Source organism: Miniopterus schreibersii (genome assembly GCF_964146895.1).
Source record: "Miniopterus schreibersii genome assembly, chromosome: 2".
Taxonomy (NCBI): Eukaryota; Metazoa; Chordata; class Mammalia; order Chiroptera; family Miniopteridae; genus Miniopterus; species Miniopterus schreibersii.
In genome coordinates, this window is record NC_138102.1 from 33528621 (window position 1) to 33543800 (window position 15180).

Here is a 15180-nt window from a genome sequence, read left to right on the forward strand (position 1 = left end):
GTGGCGAATCTTCAGATTTCCTCTCGGTGAAGGCTGTGCACAGAGAAGGAAATTGCATGTTGTGGATTAATTCTGTCTCATGCTGCTATTTCTTTTTCTCGTGAATTCTGTTTCCTATAAACACCATTAGTTGAAGGATCAGCAGTTGCTATTATTAGCCAGGTTAGGTATATTTTATAGTGTTCCTGTCCAACAGTCACTCAGCATGGGTTTGAACTACACCATATGTCCAGGGTTGCTACATTTTTGTCAGGAGAATTCAATGCGGTACAGTTTCATGTAGTCCCTTCAGGTAAGGGGAAAGAAAGTCTGCCTTTTCCTAAGGACAGACATTGGTAGCCCCCATGTCACTGGTTCATTTGTCTCATAACAGGACCTAAGATATGATTTCTACAATGACAAGCTAATCTGCTTTATCTTTTAAAATGTACTTCTTTGGGCTCAGATATATTTTGTATTAGGTCAAACTAGATTTAAAACTAGAGTATAAATATCTTTCAGATGAATTTTCCCCTTTGTTTTAAAATAAGATACATATAGTACAGTGGTTGAGAGAGTGGGGTCCCTGTCAATGTGATATAATTCAAATTCTGGCTGTATCACTCAGTATCTGTGTGACATTGGGCTAATTGTTTAACATTTCTGTTCCTCAGTTGTCACATCTCTAAAGTGTGGGTAATTACAGTGGTAACCTCTTCCTCGGCATAGTTTTGTGTGTGTATGTGCTTTTGTGTGAAGTAAATGGGTTAACACATAGGAAGTATTTAGAATAGTGCTTTGTGTATAGTGCCATTCAATAAATGTTCGCTGACCTGGAGATTATTATACTAAGTGAAACAAGCCAGTAAGAGAAAGACAAATACTGTATGATCTCACTTATATGTGGAATCTAAAGAACATCATAAACCGATGAACAAAATAGATTTAGTGACACTGAAGCATGGAACAGACTGACAAATCTCAGAGGGAAGCTGGGGATGGGTGGGTGGGGAGAAATTAATCAAAGAATTTATATGCTTATATGCATAAGTCATGGACACAGACAATAGTGTGGTGAAGGCCTTGGCGAGGGATGGGTGCCGGGTAGAAGGGGTCAATGGGGAAAAATGGGACATCTGTAATACTTTCAACAGTAAAGATAAAAAAAATACACTGAGGAAAGAAATAGAACCAGGGACATGGATATATGGAACAGACTGACAGATGCCAGAGGGGAGGGGAGTGAAGGAGACTGGATGAAAGAAGGTAAAGAGATTAGCCAGAGAACCTATATGCATAACCCAAGGACACAGGCAACAATGTGGTGAAGACCAGAGGGAGGGGGCGGCTGGGTGGAGATGGGAAAAGGAAGAGAAAATGGGGGACATCTGTAATAGTGTCAACAATAAAAAAGTACAAAATCAATAGTGACCTTAAAAAATACATTTAATATACACAATTAGGAATATTTACTATATGTTTAGTTTGTGGCAAGCACTAGGCTTACAATGATGAAAAATCTTATAGACAAGGTCCCTGCTGTTCTAGAGTTTACGTTCTACAAAGGAGAGGTGAGTAATAAGAATATACAAGCAAAAAAAAAAAAAAAATCAAATAACCAACAATAGGAAATGCATGAATTAATGTGAGGTACTATGATTGAAAGATGGAGGTTACTTTGGACTGAGTGGCCCAGCAAGGCCTCTCTGAGTTTGTGACATTTCAAATTTTTGTAATAATAAAAATCAAGCCAAGAAGATGTTAGTGGGAAATACATCACAGGGGGAGGGAATGGCTGGAGGGAGTAGGCAAAGGGGAAACAGCGCATGGAGAGCTGTTGGGCCAGAGTAAGGAATCAGGATTTTACTTTATATGCAACTGAAAGCTATTGGAGAGGAGAGACTAATCACATATATGTTTTTAAAAGTTCTGACTAGAGATTAGACTATTGGGTTGGAGCTGCTGAGGAACCAGAGACCGGGTAGGTGGTTACCAACATGGGCCAAGTAAGAAATGATGGTAGCCTGGTCTAAGAAGGTGGGAGTTGAAATGAAAAGAAGAGTTCAATTAAATTTTTGGAGTTATTTTTCTATTTGACCACCTGTCAGGTAGGCACCCAAAAGTACTTGATGAAGGCAATCATAATTCACCACATATTTATTAAACAGCCAGGCATTGTACTAATTATTGAGGATTTATGCTTTCAGTCTGGTAGGGAAAGTGGACACATTACAACTATTATGATACAATGTGATAATGATTTCAGTGAAACAGCACCGGTACCCACTGGAACCCAATTGTCTGGGGCTCTCCACGACAGGTGGTAATTTGCAGCTTCAAGTGATGGGGTGGAGTTTGCCATGTTGAGAAATGGGCAGAAGTGCATTCCAGGCAGGGAATGGAGGAGCATGACCAGGAATTATGGGCGTTCATGATGTACTTGTACATCAACTACTGCAACGGTAATGTAGCAAATGGACAAGAGTGAGAATTATAAAGAGAAGTATGTATACAGTGCAGTTTTATTTTGCAGGAAAGAGAGTCCTGGGGAACTGGCAAACATATAAGATGTATATAAAACTTTGACAGAGATTCAGAATTTAATCTCAGAAAAAAGTTTATTAGATACCAATAAATATATATTGTAATTTTAATTCTAATAAGAATTTGCCACACAAGCAAGGACAATTGACCAAATCACTCCTCTATAAAATAAGACAAAACTAAAATCTCTCAGAGCATGTTGAGACAATTAATTAATATAAATACAGAAATTTTGTCCATTATAAATCATGTTGACTATTTACTGTACAATACTTTATTCACTCATTTCTTTTAACAAGTAGCACAGCAAGGAAGCAATACTTGAATGTAGTTATTCAGTGGTAGCAACAATAATATCAGCATTAAATGAAATTTATTCATCATAAAAAAAATTTGAAAGCACTTTACACAAAATATATACACAAACATTAGTTGCTATAAATATTACAGAGGATTAATATATTTATTATATTAAAATTCACAACAATAAATAAGAAAGACATTAGGATACAAATAGATGAACAAAGAGCTTGAACAGAAAATTTAGAAAGGAAAAACATGGCTAAGACAATGCACTGTAATTCTATATATAATATATAGATATATAGACATAAACATCCATATTTATTAAATATATTTATATATGTCTATATATTTAACCTGTATTTGAAAGTGTAAATTAAAATTAAAATTATTAAAGATTATCATGTGAGAAAGCAGTTTGACAATATGTATAAAGATCCTTAAAAGTTTTGTGTATTTGCTAAGTAACTGTTTCTAAGCATATGCTCAGTAAATGAACCTTACAAAATATTTATGTATAATAGTTATTTTTTAGCTGTAATGAATTGAAAACAAGTTAGAAAACTAGAAGTGCACCGCCATGTCAATCGTAGATGCTAGTTTTAGGGGAAGATAAGAAAGGATGTAAACCTTTTGGAGCATCAATTTCGTGTTGGTATCAGTGCTCAACATTTCATTATCCTGTGTAATCTTAGTAAGACTCTCATAAGAAAGGTATTTTCCCCTTCATTTTATAGATGAGTATAATGAAGGTTAGACAATCTCAAGTTGCTTGTCCAGTGCCTTAGAACTGGTAAATGGCACAGCTATGATTCAAACACTCAATTCACCAAAAGTTGGTTTCCCTACTTGGCTGTACTTCAAAGTACATTGGGAGCTCTTCGAAAAATCCAGATTGCCAGGATTACCCCAGGTCTGCTGAAAAAACTGTAGGGGTTATATGGATATATTCTTATAAGATAAATAAGATATGTATATGTACTATATGTATGTATGTGCATATATATTATAACCACATATATGTGCTTATAAGTACATATATATCTTATAAGTACTTATATGTATATATGTACCTAGATAGATATTCTTATAAACATGCACATAACCCAGATGATGCTGAAATGCAGCCATATTTTGAAAGACTGAGTCAAAGCTTCTGATTTCTTCTGCTTTTAAATGACAATAAATTTTTATTTTTTTGTTTTTTTAATTTGAACTTTTTGTTATTACACTGAGCAGAACTGTATACCAGAGAGTAAATTATTTCACCAGAGAGTGTTTATTGCAATGTCTCCTCAATGCCACTCTTTAAAAAAATCTGAATTTTAGCAATAGTTTATGAATTAAAAACAATATTATATCCCAAAGCACTTTACTAGAAACATTTTTATCTCTACTAATACTTATTATCTAAAAACAGAATATTATTTCAGATTCTATAGAATTACAGAGTCTAAATTATTAATACTTATAAGGTAAAAAACAAACTATTAGTATATGTGTTAATGTATGCTTTAATAAAAATTCACATAAAATGAGAATACTGGAATTTATTAATCTCATAATCTCTCTGTACAATCTTCATGCATAATAGATAGTATCTCTATCATGAATGCCTCTTTTTTTTCCGACAATAGTTTGGGGAAGCCTGGGGAGTGGGTGGGAGTGAGGTGGAGGGGGTCAATGGGGGAAGGAGTGGGTACATCTGTGATACTTTCAACAATAAAGATAAATTAAATGATAAAAGATATAAAATAAAAAAGAAAAAGAAAACATGATATATAAACCCTTACCATTTGCTACTGAATCTTAGTTTTTTTCATCAAGTCATACCATGTAATTTTTACTGTTTATGCTTCATTGCCCCATCTTGAGATTGAAGATAAGTACCCCTTACTTAACCTCAAAGGAATATCTACCAATTCTGCTACTTAAAAATAAACCACTGATTACTAAGAGGATGTGGAATGAAAACAGATATATTATAGGTAAAATTGAACTATTGGAGGGCTCATAAAAAGTCCAAATACCAATGAAAATGCGTTGTTTCTGAGTGCTTGATACCTAACATATGCCTACCTCTTAGTAGGTGCTAAATTTTGGTTATATTGGATCATTTTTAAATGATGTAATAAGAGGGGGCATAAAGCTTTCTTAGGGCTACATTTTCATAAAACTATCATGAATAATCTCCCATGCTAGGAATTTTAGGAACACTAGCTAAATAAATAGCTGCCTATTCAGAAACAGTAAGGCTGGAAGATTCTCAGCAGAGGGATTACAACACCGTTTTCCTATATATAGCTTCTCGTAGGGACACAATGAGCAAAGAAAAAGAAATAGAACTGTTTGGGTTTCATGGCTTGAAAGGGGGGGTCTAAGCAATAATAGGTATAAATAATGATTTTGAATTTTTGTTTTTATTTTAGATGGCAAATGACTGCTTCTGAAAAGTTTTAGCTTGTTTAACATAAATCTTTCATCTTAAACATTTAATTATTTTATTTTTTAATGTAGAAACCTTAAAATGTTTTACCTTAAGCATTTAAAATATTAAAAACAGTGCAAGTATTTTTTGCACTGTCCTTGAGGAGCAGTTTTTCCCAACCTTGTGATACTGAAGATTAGTATCTACTTTATAATGTTCAAATCTGTTTGTCCAGTGAAATCTACCCAGGCCTCAGCCACAGCTGGCACTGAGTGAACACATGAGCCAGATGCTTCCAGGGATAGTCAGGCAGCCGAACACCAGGGGACTGAAATGGACATTAACCCTCCATGACTCCCGGTACTGCTCACTAATGAAGCATTCGTGTCATCTGGGAATCATGCTGGACCATCACACCAAAAGCCAAGCGCAGAAAGACTCCTCCAGATCCCCAACTCAACAAAACCTGTCATTTACCCTCTCTTTTTAGGGTAATAATCTCTTCTTTATTTTGAAGCTCAACAGGAAAAATCATTTTGTCTCTAAAGCATTATAAAAATCCTTGAAAACAGACTAAGTGTAATTTGAATTCTAGGAATATGCTTTCAGATTTCTTTATGGGTGATGTATTTATAGAAAATATTGGCCATTCAAAGCTGATAGTCACTGTTGTTATTAAGGAACCATTTAGTTTTCACTTTTGAGGCCTCCTGTCATCTTCCTTCCCAGTTTGGGAGAAAGAGGGTAGTGTAACGGGTTATTTTGGAATATGCAAGACATACGACTATGAGCTATAATTACATAGTGACATCTTGGGAACTGCTCTGAGGATGCTGTTTCCAGCTAATTTATTATTCTTTAAAGATGTTACATTCATCTTGATTTTCATTTACTTTCATTTTTCCCCCCATCTCTTTATAACTGGTCGCACTGCTATTGGTTTAAATATCTCAAAGATTTTTCTCTACAACTTGCAGCCAAGCTGAATTAAGAGTTGTTAAACCAGCCAAGAAGCTAAGGGTAAAGCGCCTTAAATATTTCTCAGAATCGTCTAATTGCCTCATGCAGGACTTTTGCTTTGTTTTTGGTGTTTACTTGTGTCCTGTTCTGAGACTGACCCAGCAGATGGATCTTACTAGGGTTTCTTTGCCCTTTTCCTGAGGGATGGTGCTGTTTTCCCCAGATGCTGACCTAAAGTAGAACTGCATGAATTGTATTTGTAAGAACAGTCTAAATTAATCCATTTTTTTCAGAGATATATATAAATTTTTAAATATATCTTTATTGATTTCAGAGAGAGGGAAGGAGGGGGAGAGAGAAAGAGATAGAAACATCAATGATGAGAGAGTCATTGATCGGCTGCCTCCTGCATGCCTCCGACTGGGGATGGAGCCCTCAACCCGGGCACGTGCCCTGACCGGGAATCGAACTCGATCGCCTGGATCCTAGGTTGACGCTCAACCGCTAGGCCTCGCCTGGCTGGGCTTCAGATATTTTTGAGTGTCTCTTATGAACACAGTCTCTGCCCCTGAGTATCTGACAGTGTATTGGGGGAGAGACCTGGAAAACAGGGAGTTACAGTAGTGGGTGCTATGGGAGCACCCAGGAGGGGCCTCTCACTACTTTTGAGGAGTTAGGAAAGGCTTCCTGGGGAAGTAACTTCTCAGAGAGACATGGAGTAAAATAGGTATTATTCAGAGATGGGGCATGGGGTGAGGAAGAGCACTGTAAGCAGAGGGATCAGGACGTCTAACCACAAGGCAGTGAGAAAGGACAGGATGCACTGGGGATACTGCAGGCCGCTGGGTACAAGCCAGGCTATTTGCAGAATGTCTTCAAATATGGCCAGATATTTACCTCTCAGTTCCGGCGTGCATTCTACTTCTTGGCATCTTTCAGTGCATTGAGCATTAGTCAGTGTGAAGGAGAGGAAAAAACATTTTTATTTTTACTTGCCCTATTAGTATGCTGCAGTGAATTGGAGAAGAGAAACAACCGGGAGTTTGCAGAGGGAATGAAAACATACAGTGTTGGTGATACTCCCTTTGGAATTATCATTAGAGCTCAGTACAAAGCAGCCCAGGGCCGCCCGGCAAACTGGCGCAGGGCCGTCACCATGCCTGTCTGGGTATCGCTTTGCTCTGCACTTGCCCGATCTTCACTTGACACTCAAATGTTCTGTTTTCCAGAAGGTGTGGTTGCCTTGCCATGATCCATGGTGACCCAGTTTAGTTTGTGCTTGAGATTTAGTTTTTACTTGAGATATAAATAACTGAGGATTTGAGTGTCCATTACCCATAGAAAAGGTAATTAGGCTTCAACTGGTGTCTTAAAAATAATTTGCCTAAAATCACTCTCTTTTCTGCTTTCCTCTCCTCTCCCGGCTCCTCCGTTTCTTCTTCCCTCTTCCCCTCCCACTCCCCACTCCTCCCCTAATCTTCTTCCTCCTCTGTCTTTCTTCTCTCTCTTTTGCTCTCCTCAGTGAAGAAAGATCTAGGGCATCTCTAGTGATGAACTCACACATAATCAACTTGCGAATTGTAGAGCCGCTGCCAGGGATCAGGCAGAGAGTAATCCTTGAAGAGAGGGTGAGAAATAGCTCCCTCTGCCTGGTGAAGTCTGAGGAGGCAGCCACTATATTTATGTTTTTAAAAGATGCAGAAAAAAATGCTCCTGATATTTTTTTTCCAGAGCAAAACATAAAGCAGTGGGGCACAATAGAAATACCTTGGAATCAGGGGCAGTTTCCTAGTCCTGGCTCTGATACATACTAGCTACACGACATATTGGATAAGCTGTTTTATCTGTAAAATGTAATATTTGTGTAAGATGGTCAGTGCTTTATCTTTGATCATCTGTAATTCAAATTTCATTCATTAATTCTCTCATTCGTTCATTCATTCATTCATTCATTCATTCATATAACAAACATTTGTGGAGAACCTAGAATGTTCCGGGAGCTGTGTTAGGTCTGGGGATTGTCAAGGCAGAAAAGTCCTACCTTCAAGGAACTGGATTGGGGGGTAAGGCTTCCACAGGAGCAATCCATCCAGAGATAAGCAAACATACATTAATAGCAGAATGGGGTATGTGCTATGAGAGAGGTGTACACAGGTTGCTACAAAAACAAGGAAGAGTGTTATCTAACAGAGACTGGAGCACTGAGGCCATAGTCAGGGAATTTTTTACAAACAAAGTCATGCTAGATGAGTCTGCAAGGATTCACTAAAGTTATCTAGGTGGAGGTGGGGAAATAGTGCTCATAAAGGGACGCATGGTGCATTCAGGAACTGTGAGTGTTCAGTCTGTTTGCAAAGAGTATGCATGTTGACGGGTGCTGGTGTGAGCCTGGAGAGATGCACTAAAGCCAGACCCCTAGGCAGGCCAAGTCTGTCATGCTTCAAATTTTATCGGGAGAGCGTTGGGGAGCTACTGAAATCTATCCAGTAGGGGGTTGGGGGTAAAATAATTATATTTGCATTTCATGACAATCTCTTTATGCCTTGGAGGCAACATTTATTAAATGAGCAGATGAATGAGGAAAATAGTTTCTAACTTTCAGGTCATGTTCTGTTTTGAGAATATTAAAATTATCACCAGAAAAATAAATTTCAGGTAAAACTATACCAGTATAGTTGGAGGAGGCACCCATAAAGCTCATCCATGGATCATGGGTGGTTCCACTCCTAGTGTTAACATTTTACATTTTGTTTTCTTATTACTTTTACTTCAAAAGGATTTTTTCCTCAAACCTTCTTAACTGATCATGACATTTTTCTGTCATCATTCACATCCTCCATCCAGTTAATGAAACCAAGAGCACATCTCTCACAAGTTATTTTGTAGTTTCTCTGACATTAGCCACAGCATACAGCAAGTGGAATGAATAATTTACCGAGACAGCTGTCACTTTAGGGGCCCAGGCTCAAGGCATGCTGGTGTCATCAATCTGCTGCCATGTTCTTCCTAGATGCTCCCAGTTCTCTGACAGAAGGTACAGGAGGCAGGGGTTTGACTAGCAATAGGCTAGCAGGCCAGTGTTTAGGGTAAGGGCATAGTCCTAAAAGGGAGCTAAGGCAGAATAACTGAGATGAGAGTGACGCAAGGAAGGAAGCAGCAGTCAGGACAAGCAGGAGGGGTGAGAGACAAGGGGAATCCATGGCTGCCCTGCTTCCTGATCCCACCTCTGGGTAGAGTACAGGAGAAGTGTTTTAGCTCTTTCCTGCCCTATCAATGGGCTGAGGTCGCAACTGTGCTCTTAGCTATAGGGATAGGACTGGAGCAGGGAGGGACCTCAGTGAACCCAACTTGAAGAGCTAAGCAGATAAAAAAAAATGAGAAGACTAAAAGTGATCCCTCCAGAAACTCTGCAGACTAGTAGCCTTGCCAAAATTCTTTATTTCTTGCATGAAGCTCTACCTTTTCTGTGGCCTAGTGGAAGCAATTATGAAAAAATGCAAGTATAGATGGAAAAAATACACATTTTCACAAGATAGGTAGTTGGAGACTCTATTGATAAGATATGCCCATGAAAGGGAAAGGAAAAAAGGAAAAATAAGACATTAAAACCATCAGTAAACTATTGGAATAGTCTAGTAACTATTGAAAGAATCTACTTCTCGAAAAATGTCATTCTGAAGACTTACTCTTGGGCATAGTGAATTTCTCTCTGGTGGTGAGAATATTTTTCCTAATGGTAAGTTGTATATATATACCATCGTTTACTCTGATGCTTAACTGTGCAATAATCTTACTGTATTTATTATGTCGATTACTATATAAGCCAATCCTCCCTTTTCCTTATATGCCAGAAAATAAGTTCAAAACAAACCACTAAATTCAGAAAGAGATGTGTTAATCTCATGTTAAAAAGTTAAGGCAAATGTTATTTCACTGGGGGAAAAAAATACCATTTATCTCTTCAACAAATTTTAAGTTCAAGCAACCTAAATTTAATTTATAAACCTGATATTGCATAATACATAACTTACAATCAAATTATGTTCTATGTAGACTAATTTTGTTGTATTATTAGCATCAACTTTTAATTTTAAATCAAGCATTGCCTCCCATTTATTCAGCTTCCCTTATGCTTTAGTCTGAGCAATTGCTAGTACGTTATATAATAATTTAGACAAGATCTTGTGGAGGAAGTAAGTTCTGCATAAGTTGTGAGAAATTCCAGGAGAGTGTTAACTTTTTAGAGCATCTAATACCATAGTTCTCAAGATTAGTTTGGGAAACAGTCTAGCAAAATTTGATGGGTTGCTGGGTTACTGGCTTCTCTTTTACCTATTCTTGAAAGACCTCTTGGATGTGCGTGATCTGGGTTCTTGAGCTTTTTTTCATCCCCCCCCCCTCTTTTATCAACTCATACCATTTCTTCATGCTCTCAAATCAAAATACCACTCAGTAATAATTTGGAGTTTGGGTGAATGCCTTGCCCAACCTGAGTCCCAGGTGGCAATTGAAGGTCTTGGGTACTTTTCTCATTAATGAGTGTATTTTCTTATCATTTTCAAATTCCAATTTTATCTTCTGAAACCTACCTTGTCTATTAGAATCTGTCATCAGGTATGCCTTGTAAGGGTGGCAAAGGTTAGAGGAAGCGTGCATTGATGTACCAAGAGTTGTAGTTGTAGATGAGGGAACTCAGTCACAAGATTAGCCCTTTAGAAATTTGGTGATGGTGGCTAGTGTTTTCCTCTGCAGATGTATGGTTTAAACTGAAGTAGACGCATACCAAGACACTTGGTAGTAGCCTTGGGTTTTCCAGCAGAAGTTTCTGAGGCAGATGAAAGGCTGTGTTTCTTTATCTAATTACCCTCCAGAAGCCCAATTTCTTGATGAGATAATTATTTAAAACTTATCCAGGAAATTACATTACTTTGTAACCTTGCCTCATTTACTAGCAAGAGTAAATCTTCTTCCATCACAGACCTTACTGATGTTATCTCTGTCTATGGGTTAGTAAGACAACCACCTTACTAACGTGATAGTCTGTTTTCTTTCCTGTTTTATAATTTTAATTTACTTCCTACCATTCTTGAGATTATCCTCCATTGCAATAGATGCTCTTAAATCTTCATCATAAGCCTTGACATTGCTTCTCGCTTCCATTTACAGGAGCCACCTACGGTCTCCCACGGACAGTACGTATTTCTACATAGATGCTCTGCTATACCTAGAAGTCCATATACTCAAAACTAAATTAATTTTTTCTTTCCCAGGACACTCCTTCCTGTGTTCTCTTAATCTTTCTGATCACTTGGGTTTTAAATTTTGGTGTTTGACTTACCCTTCTTGCTCAGTCATTATTTTACATCATGACTGATGGGTATGCTCAGTTTTCTCTGCTTTCAGGTTTCTTTCTGCATGCAATGTATTTTGTATGATTTCACCTGAAGCCATCCTAAAATACAGCTTTGATGCTCTTAATTTTTGGTTTGAAACAGAAATCTAGCAATTTTCTGGCAAATTAATTTTAAACCTAGCCTGGAATCTAAAGCTCTGTGCAACCTGGCCCCAACCTTCCTCTCCTACTCTACATACCACTTATTTCTTTACATAGACACTGTGCTTGAGTCAGACTGGCCTCCATATTTTTATACTGAACCCATTAAATCTACTTCCCCCCTCTCTCCTCTCATTTGAGAATCTTGAAATTCTTAAAGAAGATATATGATGTGCTCTAAGCTTCTGTAATGATGTGTGTCTGCAGCATTTCCTCATTTATCTGTTTCCTCATTTTATTTTAGTTGGTAAAGAAATACACATTAATATTTTCTAAGAGTCTAAAAGACAGGAACAGTATTTTCTACTTCTTTATATATCTCAAGATATGTCCTATAAATGAAATACATACTAATTTAATATTGATGGATTGAAACATAATACTGTAGTAAATTGTCTAACAAGCCTGGCTATGGAGTTTCCTCAGTTTCTCCCCCAGGATAACTGAGATTTATGTTTTTCTGTATTCAAATTTTCTTTGTCTTCTCTTCCAATACCAACTCTATCTCTTTCAAGTGCTTTTGCGCATGTGTGGATTAATGTGTTTGCCAGATCATCTTGATTTCAAAAAGTTGACACAGATACATTTGTGTAGCATTGCTTTCCTTTGCTAGTTCAACATTTGAGGACTAATTGATATTTGGAAATCCTAATGTTATCGTAACTGCAAGACAGGGTAGCAACTTAACATAGATGACCATTTGCTTTTTGAATTTTTATATTTGTTATGATCATTATTAACTGTTTTGAGAGGACATATAGCAAAAGTGGTAGTTTAGAAATGAAGGAGAGATTAATTCTGGTAATAAATCTCCCTTTAGCCTGCTACATATTGTTGCCAAGTTATCTCACCTCTCTGTGCTTCCCTTCTTTCCTAAGACAAAGGAAAATGATGATTTACCTATCACATAATCTGTTTTTAAAAGAAAGAATGACAAAATAGTTACAGTGTGTTATGTAGTCTGTTCAATTGCAGGTAAAGTGTTTCAGGTAGTTAAGTAGAAAAAATGATGGCGGATAGCACTTGGGTTTGTCCTTGAGTATTGAACAAAAACCAAATTTTAGACATCAAATGACATTTTAAATCCATATCTCAATTCCCATATTTGTTTTTTGAAGATAAAAGAAGTCCCTAACACATGCAGTTGTGTTATTAAATGAGATAATGCTATCAGGTGTTTATTTAGTATAATGAATAGTGTATTCAATAAATAATAAATGTTAGCTATTATTACCATATTTTAAAAGTTATTTTTCATGAGAACCCTATAAAAGCTGCAAGAAACTATATAAAATGTTAATGGTAGTTGAGTTAAGGGTTATGGGTAATATTTTTCTAATTCCAAGATATTATTACTGATTTAATTAATTTATTTCTTCATTTAGTAATAATTCTATTTTTTAAAATAAGTTTTTATTGATTTCAGAGAGAGGAAGATAGACAAATGACACCTTCATTTGCACGTGATTAAAATACTTGGCTTGTGATATGCAGTAGCATGAAAAGCCTAAAGGGCTCAAGATAATTCAGGTAGATTCACCTGATATTTTTACACATAGTTTTCTCATCTGTTGTCCCACAGAAGGCTTCAAAATTTTTTAGTTTGATAATATTATAATTTCAAGGGAGAATTTTTTTTTCCATTTAAAATTCTGTTTTTTTGTTTTTTGTTTTTTTAGCTCACACAATTGTGCATATGAGAATAGAAGTCTGAGAAACCAGAGAGGATGTGGGATCTGCATAGGAAGAACCATTGCCTCCTGATTTCTATGCAGTGGGGATGAGGTTTTCATTTTTACCTCACACCCAGCTTGCAAGTTACACTTTTCAGTAAAAGAAGAACTCAGGACCAAATACAGAACCCCCAAATGCAGAAGAATTTAGATCCAGTGCAGATCTACAGTGCTCCACAAATCCTAAGAGAATTCAGTCTTGGAGTAATAAGTACTAGTTTAGATTTCATAGGACACAGAGAGGAAGCAAACCTCCTTAGCAATACTCTTGTTAAACACTTAGAATTTAGGGGAAATTCTGAAGCAATTACAAATAAAGAATTAGCATTTTCTAAATATAATGTCAAGGGGCTTCTACAGGGAAGAAAACATCCCAGTACAAACATGTGGGAGGAGAGTAAGAAGAGGTGCTCAAGAGGATCAGCTGAATGTAGACAACCCAAGAAGAGAAAGCAGAATGGGACTTGCAATGAAAGAGTTCTCATTAACATAGCTGTCAAAGGAGTTTTACTAGTGTTTCAGTGAGAGGGACTGTTCTTTACAGCTGTTGTATATAAATATGCTCATCAATTAAAGGACCACTGCTAGTAGCTACACTCTTGCTGGCTGCTTACCATTTGCCATTCCCAGGATAAAGTTTATTATAATCTCATTTGTTGGATTGTTCTATTCTCCTGTAACATGAATTATACTGCATTACATTAGGGTTCAGAGAAATTAAGTAGCATGTCAAAAGTTACACTGCTAATGTTTGTGAGATTTTGAATTTAAACCGTGGCCTGCCTGCCACCTTTCCATTTTGCCACACTTTTACCACACTGATACCCCCACTTATTTTATAGCAATAATTGGAAATTGGTCTGTTTCCTTCCTTAATTAGTTTTAGTTAAATAATTCAATCAGGTATTGTTAGAAATAAATGGCAGGCCTAGACATTTTACTCAGATTTATAAAAATTAGATAACCTATTTTGGAGTTAAATATTTTTTCAATTGCCAGAAGTCCATATTCATATGCAGTTACTATTGGAAAAGGTAGCATTCTAAAGAGCAGACTTTGCACAAACTGATTTCTTCTGCGTCTATTAAGGGAAAAGCTAAGCTCTATTAACAAAGAGATCCCAGATGACAGTCACTTAAAGAAGATAGAAATTTATTTTTCTATTAAGTACTAGTTTAAACAATTTAGTCTGACAGGTTTGCTCTGCCTTGGGAGATCATTCAGAGACCCAGGTTCTTTCCATGTTGTTGCTCTGTCTCCTATGGGCCGTGTCCTCAACTTCATGGTTATAACTGGGTCACTGTTCTAGCTTGTGGAAAATGGGAGAAAGAATGGTGGAGTGCATACCTTGGATTTTATGGTCAAAATTTGGAAGTGGCATATATTTTCACTCACTTCCACTGACAAGCACTTAGTCACAACATGTCTGACAGCAAAGGAGGCTGGAAACAGAGTCTCTAGCTGTGATACCAGGTGCCTAGGGCAAGAGTAGAGAGAAATTTTGAGGGAAAGCTAGCAGTCTACCATGCATTGGAAGGAATATATTCTAAAAAGATAGGATTGATTGAACAAATAGATTTCCAAACAAAATACTGGCAAAAAGAGAAAGGCAAACTATGCAAAGTGGATATGTCCAGAAGAAACACTACCATGTCACTTCATGGTATGGCCAGAGCTTG

General features: G+C 36.9%; 1 protein-coding gene across 2 annotated transcripts in view; it reads left to right on the forward strand.

Moving 5' to 3' along the window:
- FGF14 (fibroblast growth factor 14) overlaps window positions 1–15180 on the forward strand; it is a 532327-nt gene that overhangs the window by 122757 nt on the left and 394390 nt on the right. The gene's annotated exons all lie outside the window — the stretch shown is intronic.